Here is a 15,762-nt window from a genome sequence, read left to right as displayed (position 1 = left end):
CCATGCTGTGACTGGCGTGTGACAATAACATTCTGACTGTCAAGTGAAAATAGTCTCTAGGGGACACTAGATGAATGGAAGGAAATGAGTTAGAAGATTGCTAGGACCCCTGGTGAGAGACGGTGGTGGCCTCCATCAGAATGCTCACTATGGAGGTGGGGGAAGGTGATCAGATTTTGAAGATGAACTTCACTGGCTTGCTGGATATAAAGTCAATGAAGAAAAGAGCAGAATCGAGGATGCATCTTAGGTTTGGAGTCTTAACAACTGGGTGAATTATTTTTATCAAAATAAATGGTGTCATTTATCAAAAGACACAGAGAAGAGTGATTTTAGGGTTTATGGTTAGAGTTCTTTTTTTTATTTATTTTTTATTTATTTATGATAGTCACACAGAGAGAGAGAAAGAGAGGCAGAGACACAGGCAGAGGGAGAAGCAGGCTCCATGCACCGGGAGCCGGACGTGGGATTCGATCCCGGGTCTCCAGGATCACGCCCTGGGCCAAAGACAGGCACTAAACCGCTGCGCCACCCAGGGATCCCTGGTTTAGAGTTCTGATCTCTACATCTTTATTGTTATTCAGAGATGTCAAGTAGGCAATTAGAAATAGGAATTTGGAATTCAGAGGAGAGGTTGGGGTTGAGATTTAAATTTAGCCATCATTGGTTTATTTCTGGCAGTCAAAGCCCTAGGGTATGAGATCACCTAAGGAAAAGAGTAGAATCTCAAGATTGAGTCCTGGTATTTTACCAGCATTTAAAAGTTAATTTGTCAGCCATGGAAACTGAGAAAAATGCATCCCATAAGGTGAAATAGAAAATACTTTTCTAACCAAGTTAGAAAAGTATTTCAGGCAGAGGGAGTAATAAGCTAAGCAAAACAAGACTCACTTAAGTCTTTACAGCCAACCAAGGTAAGAACCTGGACTTCCACCACTCACTTTTATTTTTTTGAATGGCTAAGGAAACTGAAGTTGAAAAAAAGTTAGTGACGATCACTGCTGGTGAATGATACTGCTAGGGGTCATGCCAGCACTAATACAAAAGATCATGATTTCCATAGTTTCCAAGAGTTTCTGGATATTTAAATATAGAGATGAGAACCACTGCAGAGCCATGCAGTATGAAAATTTTGGTAGGACTAATCATTCACAACTGGAGCCACTCTCATTTACTAGAGGAAGAAAATATCTAACAATTAACAGTCACACTTTGGTGGGGGGGACCATATTCATTCACAAAGATATATGTCCTTACCACAGTTACTCTGTATTGTTAATTTGGCAGAACCATTTGTCATTGTACATTAATATCCTTGATAGAAGTTTTTATTCTGTCTCTAGACTAAATCAATTGGTATGTTATAAAGATTTATGCTACCATATTTCATAATAACTCAGTGACAAAACATTTGAGCGTTCCTATACACTGTAAGCAAGAATCTGCGTAAATCTAGATTTGTACACCGCTGCTGTAACATGCTCTATGCCAAGTCTTATTTTACGTGAAATAACCAAAGCTGAAGCACCTTTTGGTATGGAATCCCTTTGCAATTGCCTAACACCATAAAATTTTTGGCAGCAAAGAGCTACCATATGGAGAGAGGATGCATACTACTCTACAATGCAAAAATCATGAAATATATCATAGTAAAATTCTCCATGTATCACAGTACACTTATAAGTCTATCAAACAAAGTTTAGTTTGTTGTTTAGACGAAAATAAAACTTATTGAAAATAATTTATCAGTAAGCTGTCTGGAATAAGTTCCTCAACTGGAGAGGATATCATGTAAAATGCAACCTGATTTTAAAGATATCTAATCTGTGAGTTTTGTGCATGCAATGACAATGATGATGGAAAAGCCATGAATGCTTCAAAACTTCTGTGGTTTGAAAGGGTCACTTGTCAAATAATACCTATCAGAATTTAGCCTAAACTATACTATGTAAAATACTCAGTGCTAGTGCATACAAATGTCAAATTTTTGGCCAAAATGAGAAGAAAGTCAAATTCATCACAGGCAGACACACATGTACATCATACACATGAGGCATTTCATGTGCTAATTTAATTCACTTTAAAATATGCAATAGTAATAAACCTTTATCAGACTACAAACCTGATGAATCTTTATTTTAGAATCTTGAAATTTACCTGGACCAGGTTCAAGTGAATAAACCTTTGTCCTCGAGAGTATGACAAGTAGGAAATAAAAGTAGTAGCAACTACTACTATTAGGTTTTATTTCCCTCAAAGTTGAAGATTTCCAGTAGGCAAAGAAATAAACTCACTAATTTATAAGGAAACACATCCCATATTGATACCAATCAAAATCTACCTTCCTATAATTTGTTTCCACAGAATAAACTAAATCTTAAGTTTTCTACATGAGAGGTCATGGGATTTGGGAAAATCTACATTGTCTCCAGTTATAGTAGATACAAAATGAAATTGCCCAGAATCTCTATCCTTCTGAGAATTGCTTCTCCTTTACCTTATAGCCCTGGTCCAGGGATAGGCCCTTTTTCTGTCCTAGGACAATAAGTCCCTTCTATAGTGTTCTCCATGATAGAATTTAAAGAGTCAAAGGCATAGGTCACTGATAAGTACAACCATGAGCTGTGAGGACAGAGGCTTCTTCTCACTTAAGGATCATCTGGAAGTAAAAGGAAGGAAAATGGAGCTAAGTAGGAGAAATCAGGAGCCAACAAACCTTGAAGGTATCCTGATGGCTTTTGAGAATCTCTGGTAGTAATGAATCATGAAGCCCAGTGAATTCCTCCCCTTGATCTCCGTAAGACATTTCACAGTTGTATTAGTAAATTTTTCCCTTTTCTTTAAGCTGGTTCAACTGCCTTCCCATTGCTTCCAGCCAAGGGTCCTTAATACATTCTCAGTGACCACAACAATGCTCATCTAAAAGAGAGAAACCTAGGTCTAAAATCCAGGCACCATCATCAACAGTGTGACTTTCTACAAAGCCTCAGCATTCTCTGTGCCAACCTGTCTCGACATTCTGTTTCCGATGTAGAAGCAGCGTAATGGGGACAAAAGACAGGGCAAGAGGGCTACATCCAAAAATGGATCATGCCACTATCTTTCCTTTCAGATGTATTTGTTCTAGTTTAGAACTGAAGGGTACGGAAAAGTGAAGGGATAAGAGCATGGGGGGAACAAAAAGAATAAGGAGGACAGGGCAGAGAGAGTTAGAAAATGAACAATTTTGTCATCATTACACCTAAGGTTGGCCATGAATAGACATGTCCAAATCCAGTTAATTAGGGGACAAGCCCAGGGAACAGGTGATGAATTCTCTAGAGTGCCCTCACAGACTTTTCCGAGCAATAATGGAACTAGTAGCTGCCATCTGTAGGCTCTACCACGTGCCAGCTACTGGGCTCAGCGTTTTCATATGCTATCTTGTTAATTCCTTGGCTTAGACATCTTTTGGGTATGTTCTGAGGAATAAAAAGACTGTTGGCTATTCCCCAGAGCCTTGCAGTATAGAGCATGGCTTTAGGTGGTGATTGAGAGAAATGATTCTTTGCCGGCTGCCAAGCATAAGTTCAGGGGAATGACCGCTAAGCAAGAGGGAGGAGGAAGACAGCTCACCCATGGAAGCCAGGGGAGTTCGTCATTGCACTCTGTTGGGCTGGGAGAAGAAAACTAAAGCTGATACTAAATGACGATCTAGTACTTAGCACAAAATAAAAGAGAAGAATGGCTGAATTGGTTTGTATTTTAAAATATCCATAGTGAATATTAAAAGGCATTATTTTTCTCAGAAAATCTGACAAAATGCTGCAACAGTCATGCTAAAGTCTGAAGGATTTAGTCACTGACAAACATGCGTGAGCCTATCGTAGGGTGATTCCTTATAAACAAGTTTCTCTTCTTGAATTAAGATTATCACTATAAAAACCATAGATATGCGTTACTGTTAAACCATGATAACACCACACATCTTACTCCACAAAAATAGTAACAAATGAAACATAAAGATGATTTAATATTTTAAAGACATCAGAAATGAGCAATTGTTCCTTAAAGCTGTTTAGTGTATAGCAATATAAAGCATTTTGAGTTAAGTAAAAGAAAATAAGGGTGAAATAAAAATAAATTAGTAAATTCAAGGGAATGAATAAAGACACATGGAAAGTACAACAGGAGGAACATTTTGGACAGTATTTGTCATTTACCAAGACACTCTAATTTGTTGAAAAAAGTGAAATCTCTCTTTCTCTTTCTCAGTAGAAATTCAGTGTTTCAAATCATCTCTTTTTGTATCTGCGCAGTTCTGTTTTGTTTTGTTTTTTACTTTTTAAAAAATCTTCTCCTGGTCTGTAAACTTGAAGGAAGCAAAAAAGAAATACTTTACAATAATTTCAGAGTATATTTTATCCCCAAATCCACCATGAATAGACAAACTATGGACTCCAAATACTAAACTCATCATCGTAGATACAAAGCTTTTGAGTGTATTTTTTTATTATCAAGCCCAACTTTATGTTTTAGGAACATCTGTCTGTACCCTATAGACTAAAATCAACAGGAATATACTATCTTAAATACTTGAGCAAAACTCAGTAAAAGATACAGTAGGCAAACATTGTGGTCGGCTCAGCAGTGATTACCAACTCATGCTCCAAATTCACTATAAAATGAAAATCAATATTTCCACAAGTTCCTGCAACATAAAAGATAACCTTCATTGATTTTTCTAGACTTAGGCCTCTCTGATAAAATCTAATATAAATTTTCAACCATGAGGATTTGGATCAGAGCAGGGGTGATAAGTCCTGCACATCTCTTAAGAGGTGGAGAATTTTTTTTTTTAAAGTGCACGTTCATACTATTTATAATTTGCCCTGTGCAAGTGAAAGCCTTTTCCACCCGTGCTATCAGGAATCTCTTCTAATTTTTATTACTGTGAGGCTAAAGCCTGTTCCAGATAATTTGGAAATTTCAGGGGAGTTGTGATAGGGCTGATGGTGTAGCCCTGGCTGACTTGAGAAAGGAGCTAACCGGTAATAGCCTCCATGGCTGTGCTGATTAAATGTTGCCATAGATGAAAGGCCTGCCATTGCCGCAATAAATTAACCAATCACACAAATCCCAAGTCAGTGCTAATCCTTCCTTGATACTCTGATCCTCTGATCAGCTCAAGGAGGTAAAGAAACTGGCTTGTGACGCTTGGTGCTCTAACCCCTGGATTTCATGTACACAACGAGCTAATGATATCTTGCTGACCAGTTCAATGGGATGAACTTCTCTCACAACCCTTAGGGAACACCATGGCCTTCTTTAAGAATTAAAAAAAAAAAAAAAAAAAAAAAAAAAGAAAGAAAGAAAGAAAGAAAAAAGAAAAAAGAAAAAAGAAAAAAAAAGGAAAGAAAAACTGACAAGCAGATGGGAGGTTTTGTATTTTACTAGGAAACTGCAGGCAAACTATCCGGCGCTTGTTAACTAAAATAATCATGAAGCCAGGACCAAAGTATGACATGTTTTGTATCATTTAGGTGTGGATAATGAATCGCAAAAGGACAAGGATCAAACAGAAGTGGGAATACTAAAGAAAGCCAACTGGGGAGAGTGGCATTTCAAGACAGCAATGTGGTCTTTTTTAAATTTTTTATTGTGTGTGTGGTTCAATTTTGAAGCAGTTCTCTGTTGAGTATATTGCTTTATTTATTTTATTTTTTTGTAGATGCACATTTTGGACTTCTGCAGATTCTGTTAGAGACGCGATGATCCATAGCATTCTGCTGGTGTGATTAGAATCTGATTTAGGAATAGACTCATTTAATCAATTAGCAAAAGGTCTGGCCACATGCAGTGTCTTCCTGTTAATTATGTGAACATTGCCGCTGCAACAAGGTTTGTGAAATTGAGTCTGTGCAGGATGCATTAGTGGACTTCATAATTGGGGAAAGTTTTTTGTATATAGTAATTGGTTGCTAGAAGTAAGAAGGCTCTAGGGTTTTCTTCAGGGTTTCACACATAAAGAGGTTTTGAAAGGACTTCATTATCTTTCTTGGTCAGTCCCAAGAAATTAAAAACAATTCTTTTTTATAAGGCAGATGTAGGAACAAGGAGACAAATGTAGAAAATGAGCATTTTGGAAATATAACTCATTTATTTCATAGGAGAAGCTGTAAGTTGAGGGATGATACTTTGTGAATGTATATTGAATGATTTTATTTATGAGGGAGATGACAGGAAGAATTGATAGTTTTCCCAAAAGTTCTTCTAGCCGGTCCATAAAATTTAATCACATTAAGCAACTTGATGAAAGCAAAGCTAAAAGACTACAATTATAACTTGGCAAGTGGATATTCTAAGTTGAAAATTTGCTCATCGTGACAGATCAAAAGACTTTCATAAAAATAACAGTGATCATTCAGATCAGTGTTCTCTCTTATAAAACTTCCCTGGATTTTAACTATCGTATCATTCACCCTCTTTTTTATTTACATGATGATCATCATGTATGGGTAGTAGTACAGCTTTGTCAAGTGACCTTCCCAAAGGCAGTACTTCCCACTGCTGGACTCAGAGCGAGTAAGTCTGGTTCTGAGGAGCAGATCTCATGGGAATTAATTAGTCAGAACACGAAAACACAGCTTACTCCCTGCAAGGCATTCTGGGCCAATGCTGCAGAATAACACAGCCATTTCTGACCAAAAAGAAGAAGAAGAAGAAAAAAAAAAGGTCTTTTTTTTCTCCCCAAGAACAACAGATGTTATAACAGTCTAGAGAGGTGCTAAAGTAAGTTTTTTGCAGCAGAACAACAGGGCTGGAAAGAACTTAAATAATGATCCTCTGTAGAAATTAATCCTTTGGAGTTCTCATTTGATGTCTCACACCTGCAATATCTATTCAAATTTAATATTTATCCTCATTAATAGTCTTATATAATGTAGTTATAGTGCAGCAGTACTATTAGGAATTTGATTCACTATCATTCCCAAATGGAAGACACTATTCATGGGAAAAAATTAAATAGAAGACCATTTAAAACATGCTGTAGTATATAGAGATTTTTCTTGCTAACTTAGGATAAGGATAACTCACATATATTATTACACTATCCTTTTACTGTTAAATTAAGATGGGTTGATACCACCATCATTATTATTAGAATATTTGTCTCTGTTAAATAGGATGAAAAACAAGAAAGAGACTGGAAGTGACAAACTTAAAGAGAAAGAAAACAAAAATTTTGTATCCTATCATCATTCTTAACAAACAGCTGTGCATTTGTTAGTGTTAATGAGGATACACATGGAACGTTTCTGAGAAAATCAGAGGTGAGATATTCGAGTCTGTTCTTTTTTGTCATGAACACACATACATAAAGCCTTATAAATGAAAACTCATTGAAACACATCATCTCCACATCCAGTTTTAAATAAGTAGAACTATGTCACCATTTGCTATAACTCAAATTATATCAATTTCCAAGATTAGATATATACACAGAAAACAAGACAGCATTTTTAAAACTGACCATCGTGTCAATTCCTGCCAATCCAAAGGTTTCTTCCTGATTTTCAGAGACGTTAAACAGAGCCTAGGAATAGCAGGACCCTAACATTCAACTTAAGTCCCAAATTCTGCATCTCTTAATAATGCCTCTTTTCACCAGACACCAGGACACAGTTTTCATATACAAGGGGTAACGGTAAGGACACAGCTATTATATCAAAGGGGCATCTGGAACGAAATCACAAAAATGTGAAACTGAGATCGACATTTAAGTGTACAATCTCAATTCTACTTCCTGAAAAAAAAAAAAAATGGCTTTAACTAAATTCCCAGAGTAAGGAAACAAGAAGCAATGGAGTGAGTATAGTATGTCTATCCCTTTTCTGGGTGTCATAAATGAAATCACTGCAGATACTACCTTGCTTGCTTGAGGTTTTAGAGATAAATGTCCCAGGACTTCTCTACCCCCCAGGGATTTTTCTACTTAGGAATCTTATAATCACACCCTCAAAGATGCAGATCAAGATCTTCCTCTTTGGCACGAATTACCTTATATGATAATGAGAGGATAGTTAGATTTTCATAGAAAAGAAATGATTTAACTCTCATGGGCTCTTTTCTCACTACTGCTATGCAGAAGCTGCTTTGGATTCCAAATTAGATTAAGCAACCTCCAGAAGTTTTAGGGTTGATGATAAACTGGTGAAGGGTTTCACAGGAAAAGAAGAATATGCTCTTTCCCTAGGTACAGTGTACCAGAATAGTTAGGGAGAGTGAGAATCTCTTTTCACTGGGATGGTGCTAATAAGGAAGCTATAGCCTTCATTATAAATGAAATTTTTTGCTTTTCTATTCTTTTCTCTCTCTCTCCTTTTCTTTCTTTCTTTCTTTCTTTTTTCTTTCTTTCTTTCTTTTGAGGGGAAAATGCAGAGTGAAAGAAAAAAAGAATTAATAAAAACCTTTACTCTTTCTCTGACTTTTATCATCTGTTTTGTTTTCTCTCTCCTCTTGGTGATTTCTCCTCATTCACTTTTATTCCTTTTAATCTGACTAGGCAAGACATGTAACTATCAGGGAATCTAAACATGTTTTCACTCATCCAATTTACAACCTGCTCTTCTGTTCTGATATGGATACTACTATTTGTCATAAGTTTTTAATGAGTACAGAATTATTGTCTACTAAATACTGAAATGCTTCAACCTTTTTTAGTCCATGGTATTACACAATTGGTCACTGTTTGTTTTTCTTTCAGACAAAAGTAAGACATCAGCTAATTCTGCTTGCTTTGCTTCTCTCTTCAGGTTGTTTGAAAGTACACACAGATTCTGGATGATACTGGAAACCAATTATAGTACACTAGCAAGCATTAAACAGTTTTTTCCAGATTTAATCATGAGGAATACGCAGATTAAAGAGATGTGAGAAGAAGTTATGTGCTCACCCAATGGCTAAAGACCGTAACAGAGATGGTCTTAGCTGTGATATGGATTTAAAAATGCTGACAAAAAATAAATCACCATACTTAATTGTTCTCTAGTCCATCACCACTGAATAGAAAATGAAATCTAGATTTCTTTGTTTGGCATGGAAAGTTTCCCACTTTCTGGTCACTAATCCTTCTTTTTACTCATTACTAGCCCCAGACACCTGTTTCATGCCCTCATGCCTTTGTCTATGCTTTTGCTATTCCCTGGAATTTATATTATTAATTTATTTGCTAAGTGGATTAATCCTCCAAATTTTTTTCTGAAAATCATGAAGACTTCCATGGGTACTTGAGACAGTCAAATGTTTTATTTCCATACTTACCCTCAACAGATATTTTTGTTTTATGGCTGGCCAGCATTTGGTCCAGCTCCTTTTGATGATAGCTGTGTCTTCTTGGGCAATTTCTCCATTGGACACACATACTGGGATATTAATCTAGGGGCCCTTCCTTCCCTAGCCAAGTGGCAAAGACATGGCCTATGCTAGACTGACAGGGCATGCCTTTCCTGGACCTGTATCTTAAACAAAGAAAAAAAAAAAAACACCAAAACTTGTCAGAGCTCATTCTTGCTTCTCAAAGTGCCTTGACAAAACTGTACAATGGTTCCTGTTATATATAAGACACCTCCCATCCTCACACTGTCTTGATTCCTGCCCTGTTCTAAACCTGGGTCTCTGACCTCCTAAGGATTCTGTGAAACCCCTATACCTTCCCCATAAATGCTGTTTCTGCCTAAGTTAGCCAGAGGTTGTTTCTATTGTTCTTTTATTTTTTTCTTTATATGTCTTTATCAGAAATCACTCTACTATATTACATTCATATTTCTACATATCTGGTTCTCTCATTAGACTGAGTTCCTTGAGGGGAGAGTACATCTAAATCATTTGTTTATCCCCAGTCCCTTGACACTGATGAGCTCATGGTAAGGATTCAAAAAGTGTGTGTTGAATCAATCAAAGACTTAGGGGTGCCTGGGTGGCTCAATGGTTGAGCTTCTGCCTTTGGCTCAGGTGGTGATCCTGGGGTCCTGGGATCAACTCCCATATTGGGCTCCCCGTGGAGAGCCTGCTTCTCCCTCCACCTCTCTCTCTGTGTCTCTATGAATAAATAAATAAAATCTTTACAGAAAATGAAAGACTTAAAGAGACAAAAATGCTCATGAAGGCCATTATTAAAATATAACTGTAGGGAGGTATGTACACATCAAAACGGTTAAGAACTTTTAAGTCAGACTTAAGTTCAGGATTTGCACTTATTAGGTGAGTGCTTTTGGAGGAGAAACTGAAACCTCAGTTTCCTCATCCATAAAATGAACAAACTAGATCAGCTTCACAGAGTTAACGGAAATACAAAACAACCAAACAGCAAGCTAGTCCCTTGCACTGAAAATAGTAACATTAATAATTAGGTTATGAATAAAATGACTTACTCTAAGTTAGAACTGTGGGCTTTTGCAATTTAGAATGTAATGATCTACAATAATTATTCAAAATAGTCTTAACATGTTTTAAAAGTCATTATAAAGTGCTACAAGGCTAAGGAAAACTTTATTCTGTTTTAAAAGGTATGATCAAGTTAAAATGTATCTACAGACCTCTTTAGGGTAAAGAATCTTCTAGAAAATATTTTTTTTGCAATATTGGCACAATATTCTTCCTAAACACTAAGAGGCACCAACCACGTGCAGGGTTGCTGTCCTGAATCAGGCAAGATAAGTGGAAGTCAAAGAGCCCCATAATAGAAGAGATGAGTTGATTTAAAACTCAGGCATTTTGAGATGCCTTTAAAGATCTCACTGCATTCTTTGTCAACGAACAAGATCATCAAAATTTTAAGTTTTTACTACAATAACCCTGGGTCCCCTGGAGAATACTCAGTGAAATATGAGAGCGGTTTTAATACCTTGAAGCCCAGCTGCATTCTAGCGAGGTCAGCCGAGGAGCAGTGCTAAGACTCGAGGGCCATAATGACTCCATATGGAGCCGGCGAGCAGCAAAGGTAATAAACTTTCCCACGATGATTTCTTTGCTCCTTGCAGTACTAAATGTAGACTGACAATCGCACATCTTTCTTTCAAAGGAATTTTTGACTTCAAGAATCACGATTTTTTGCCAACAATGATTCAGATCTACAAATTTACAGAAAGCACTGGTCCCACCTAACGAGGCTATATGCATGTGTGTGTGTGTGTTTAATATTTTAATGCCACTGATAGAAAGTCTGCACCCCTTGACTTGTGCACAAAGATATTTCCTTTTTTTTTCTTTCTTGGAATGGAATACTCACTGAAGAGAAACTGGCATTAGCTTCCATGGTAATAAGATGACTCTAAATGAGGCATCTGAGGACAGAAACATTAGAAATTGGGGACAGCTGCGGACAGCAGATTTGGGACACTGGTATCATGTATGTAACAAATCTTTATTAATAAGTACATTAAATCCCATATTTTTCATTTATAACTGCTGCATAATTTCCTGTTAACACTTCATGTAAATTCCAGATAAGGTAATAATTTTTTTTTCAGAATTCTATTTCTGTTTCATTATATGTTCTATACTCTGCCCCACAGGTCAGTTGCATGATTGAAGTATTATGCCTCATTAAAATTCCACTAGTTAAAACATGGAGACGGAATTTTGGTAATTCTTTGCTCCATTGCTAGAATTAACCATTCCAATACATTCCTGGGCTCCCTGAACCTCATAATTTATGTACACATATACACTCACATCTACACCATTAACAAGTTCTTAAATATACACACATATGAGAAGCATATGCAACACAGATATGTGCTGGTCAAGGGGTCTCGATGTCCTCAACAGAAAGCTCTTATCTTTCTTTTGCTCCAGTGGCTGAAAATCCTTGCCCCACCACCCTCCCAGTTCAGTATTTCTAGCTAGCAGCTGCTATCAGAAACCTAAATAACAAAAATATGCAAACTTGCACACTAATTCCCTTTGGAGATAGATCTTGGCTGCAGCCCTGTCATAAATCAGAGAATTTCGATATGAAATGAGGCAAGCAGCTCTAATCATTTCTGCATTTCAAATTGGATCACTGGCTCAATCACTGGGCTTTTTTAAACTGCTTGCCTAAGAGCAAATGTGAGGCGGGAGATAATTCTGAAGACATCTCTTCTTTTGTGGCCGTAGAACTCTTTTAACTGTTTCAAGACTGAAGGCCACATTTCAGTGATAATAGCACAAATCTGCTGGGAGAGATATGGATCCTTCAAGACATCTTCCTCCTCTTTCAACTCCAGAATTCCATCAATATCTGCATATATTATATATATTAATATATGTGTGTGCATATGGGTTTTGTGTGTCTAAAAAAGAAAGTGAGAAAAAAAAAAAAAAAGAAGAGAAACATCTGACATGGATCCACAGTCTATTTCTCCTCAGAATTTCCTGTTTTTGACACAAGGCAAGTTTCAATTGCTCTGTGAGATAGTTAACATTTTTAAACTGGGAAAATGTATTTCAAATCAAATGAAATTGTACCAAAATGTGGAAGACTCTGGGGTTTCAAGGATGGCCTGTGGATCTGGCCACCCTTCAGTAGCCGAATGAGAAATAGGAAAGTCTTTTCACCTCCCTGGATGTTTTTTGCATTCTTATTATGATTGCATCATTATATTTTCACATCTCAGGCAACCCTTTAAAAACAATGTATCAAGGGGGAAAAAAGGGAGAAGAAAAAAAAAAGCCTTCAAGGCAATTACGGAGAGTAAAGAATCCTCTTGACCTTTTGATATTTTTGCTTTGAGTCTCCCTTATTTCTTATCCAAATGATACTAAAGGCTTGTTGCAGGTTTCCTGTGCTCACTACAGTGCTTTGAAATGGAATTTAACTGTTTTTCAGAAGCTTCGGTAATGCCTTGTAAGCCTAATAGTGATCTGATGAAATTTTAAAGCTAAGCTGCTTGTGTTTTGAGAACAGAATAAAAATGTTTATCAAATTTTTCTTTTACACAGTTAACCAACAAGACAACTCTGCTTTATCTGGCGCTTTATTTTTCTGTTCTATTTTCACTTTTTGATGGCTGACACTGTATTTTATTTCTGGGGACTCATGATGTGAAATTTGCCATTCTCTAGTTATTAATTTTGAAAATTGGGAGAGGGCTGATGTTATGCTGATACAGGTGTTGGGGGACTTAATCACGCTACTTACATTTTTACTATGGCAACCCAATAAATGAGAGCATTACTGGGTATTCTATGTACAGCTTTATAAATTGCATTTCTACTAAGCAAAGTGAATATGACTGCATTTGTCCTGCATACTTTCAGGCTGATTAAGATAATTCAATTTCTACAGCTTATCAAATCATATAAAAATCAAAAGCCTTTAAATTAAATATTTATGATGTGAAATTTTAGCATTTATTTATTTTTTATTTTTCTTGCATATAAGTTTAAAATTGTATTAGACTCAAGATACTGTTTTCCTAAGTGTTAATTAAAGCTAAACTTACAGTGCTGTCTTTGTTAATTCCACAGTTTTAAGAATAAATGTTATATATTTTTAAAGAATTATTAAACCTTATGTTTAATAAACAAATTTTGTGACTTAAAAAAACACTGCTATAAATAAAAATGCTTAAGTAATCCAACTTATTATAAAGCAAAATCATTTACTAACATTTAGGGGTCACTTGGTTTCTGTAATTGGCGCTTTTTTTTTGTTGTTTTTCAAATAATTAATGCAAGGAGAACTCCACAAAGTTCTAAGAAGTTCCAAAAATTTAATCTCATGAATATGTAGCGTTTACTGTTTACAACCCAGTTTGTGGCCTCCACAGAGAAGAAAAACATCAGAATCAGCCCACTGATTCATAACCTATTTTTACCTTTTTTTTTAAATCTGAGAACATTCAGCTAAGGCTCTAAGCTTTAGTAGGGAGTTAAGTCTGAAAACTGAAGTTATTTTAAGAGAACGGGGGTAGTTGTTACCACACTAACTTATCATACCCATAACTGATAAATACTTATAATAACCTTGCATTATCCTTCTAATCCCTCCTATTTTTATTTTCCTGGATAAGTTCCAAACTATTAAGACTACGGCACAACTATACTCTTTCAAGTCTGATACGCTTATTCCTAAAGTGCATCATATGTCTTGTGCAGTGATTGAGTGGGTGTTGGTAAAAAGTTAACTACACTTTCCCCGACTCGGTGTGTGTGTGCATGTATATATATATGTATACACATGCTTTGTTCTTGTATTGTTACATGAATTTCTTCAAAGTACTATGCCAAGTGTAAAAGCTGTCTGCATCCATTAGAGAGAACTCTTGAAGTTTGGATACAGATATCTCTTCAAATTTATCATCTAACTCAAAAACACCTTTGGCTACCTCTATGGCCCCCAAAACCACTTCTCATGACTTGAAATGATCCAGCCCTCACAAAGAAATACATAAGGCATTTTTAGTATACATATGGCTCAAAACAGGTATTTAAAATAAGTAATAAAATTGTAGTATTGACACAAGTTGTATGCTGTATGACACTTATATACTGCTGCTATGAATATTATGATTATCGTCCTGCACAGATCACCCATCTGCAACAGAAGGGAGGACAATAACTTGATATGGGTGGAACACAATAAAGGGAGTTTCTCAGATACATGGCAGTGACATCACTGAATTAAAATGCAGCTTTTCAGAGACAAAAGCTAACCGCCCCCCCCCACCCAACAGTGCGAGGAGTACAGCACACAGCAAATGGACATGAAGCATCAGCTTAGCTCAAAAGAAAACCAAGGGAAAATAATAAAAGTGAGCAGCAGAGTGGCACTCAGCAGCTAATTCAAAAAGGAAAGAGAAAGATAGCAGAGTCGTAAACAAAATGAATTGGAATATGAGTTAAAGGGAAAGTGCCAAGAACAGAAAGAATATGAATGGCAGAGTAGAAAAAGGAGGAAAAGAAAGAATAACTGGGTAATATGAGGTGAAGACACAAAACTAAGCTAGCAGTACGAAATAGGAGGCCAACAAGGGATTTAGCAACAAAAAAATACTATTAATCCAAATATATCACAAACACCTCAAACATTCTGCCTGTAATAAATTCAAATTTCTATATTAAACAAATCCCTAGCTTTTCTTAACTTTAGGTTTTTGTGAGCTTTGTTGGCAAAGTAGCTAAAATTGTTTGCAAAAGTTATTTTTTCTGATTATATATAAAAAACCGCCATATGGCTGGTAGGTATATTGCCAAGATAGTCTCTTTGTTGAGGCTTAAGAAAGCTATTGCACAAAGTCTGGATATGACATGACAAAACTTGGGATTGTCATTTTCCATACATCATTTCTGTCCTTCAGATCATGACCCAATGACGTTCTGTTGGAACTTCATGGCACAAAAAAAACCCTTATATAAATATTGGCTGTTAATGATCAAGAGGTTGAATCATAGGACTAGGGGTGGAGTCCATGATGAATTTGGATCTAAGACCTACTAGGTTTGCACAAGCCCCTTCTTGGAGCTTTCACCTCTCAGGTGACTGTCTAGGCTAACTGCTTTGTAACCCGTTTTGAGCTACAAAGGTTTTAAAACATAAATGGGATTAGGAACCCTTAAATCCCATTCAACTGTGTGCACTCTGGATCAGGCATTTTTCCCCAAATACTGTCTGTGGCCATGTTCTCAACAGGTCAATGAGGAGAGGCCCCCAAACCTACCCATCATCAGCTGTCACCTAAACTTGCCCCCTGACTGGCCTGACATACATCCTTACTCTAAGAATTTAGTAAAGGA

The 15,762-nt window shown here is 36.5% G+C and overlaps 1 protein-coding gene and 1 long non-coding RNA gene across 3 annotated transcripts in view; one reads left to right on the top strand and one right to left on the bottom strand.

Moving 5' to 3' along the window:
- LOC111098511 overlaps positions 1–9,420 on the top strand; it is an 87,254-nt gene extending 77,834 nt beyond the window's left edge. For both annotated transcript variants that reach the window (XR_005368502.1, XR_005368503.1), the window contains 2 exons: positions 7,167–7,313; positions 8,796–9,420. This is a non-coding gene — a long non-coding RNA (uncharacterized LOC111098511). The remainder of the gene's footprint in view (positions 1–7,166; positions 7,314–8,795) is intronic.
- ZFPM2 (zinc finger protein, FOG family member 2) overlaps positions 1–15,762 on the bottom strand; it is a 360,422-nt gene that overhangs the window by 186,008 nt on the left and 158,652 nt on the right. The window lies entirely within an intron of this gene.

The sequence above is a fragment of the Canis lupus genome, chromosome 13 (assembly GCF_011100685.1).
Source record: "Canis lupus familiaris isolate Mischka breed German Shepherd chromosome 13, alternate assembly UU_Cfam_GSD_1.0, whole genome shotgun sequence".
Classification (NCBI taxonomy): Eukaryota; Metazoa; Chordata; class Mammalia; order Carnivora; family Canidae; genus Canis; species Canis lupus.
Note: the sequence above shows the minus strand (reverse complement) of the source record. Positions and strands in the feature narration are given on the sequence as shown.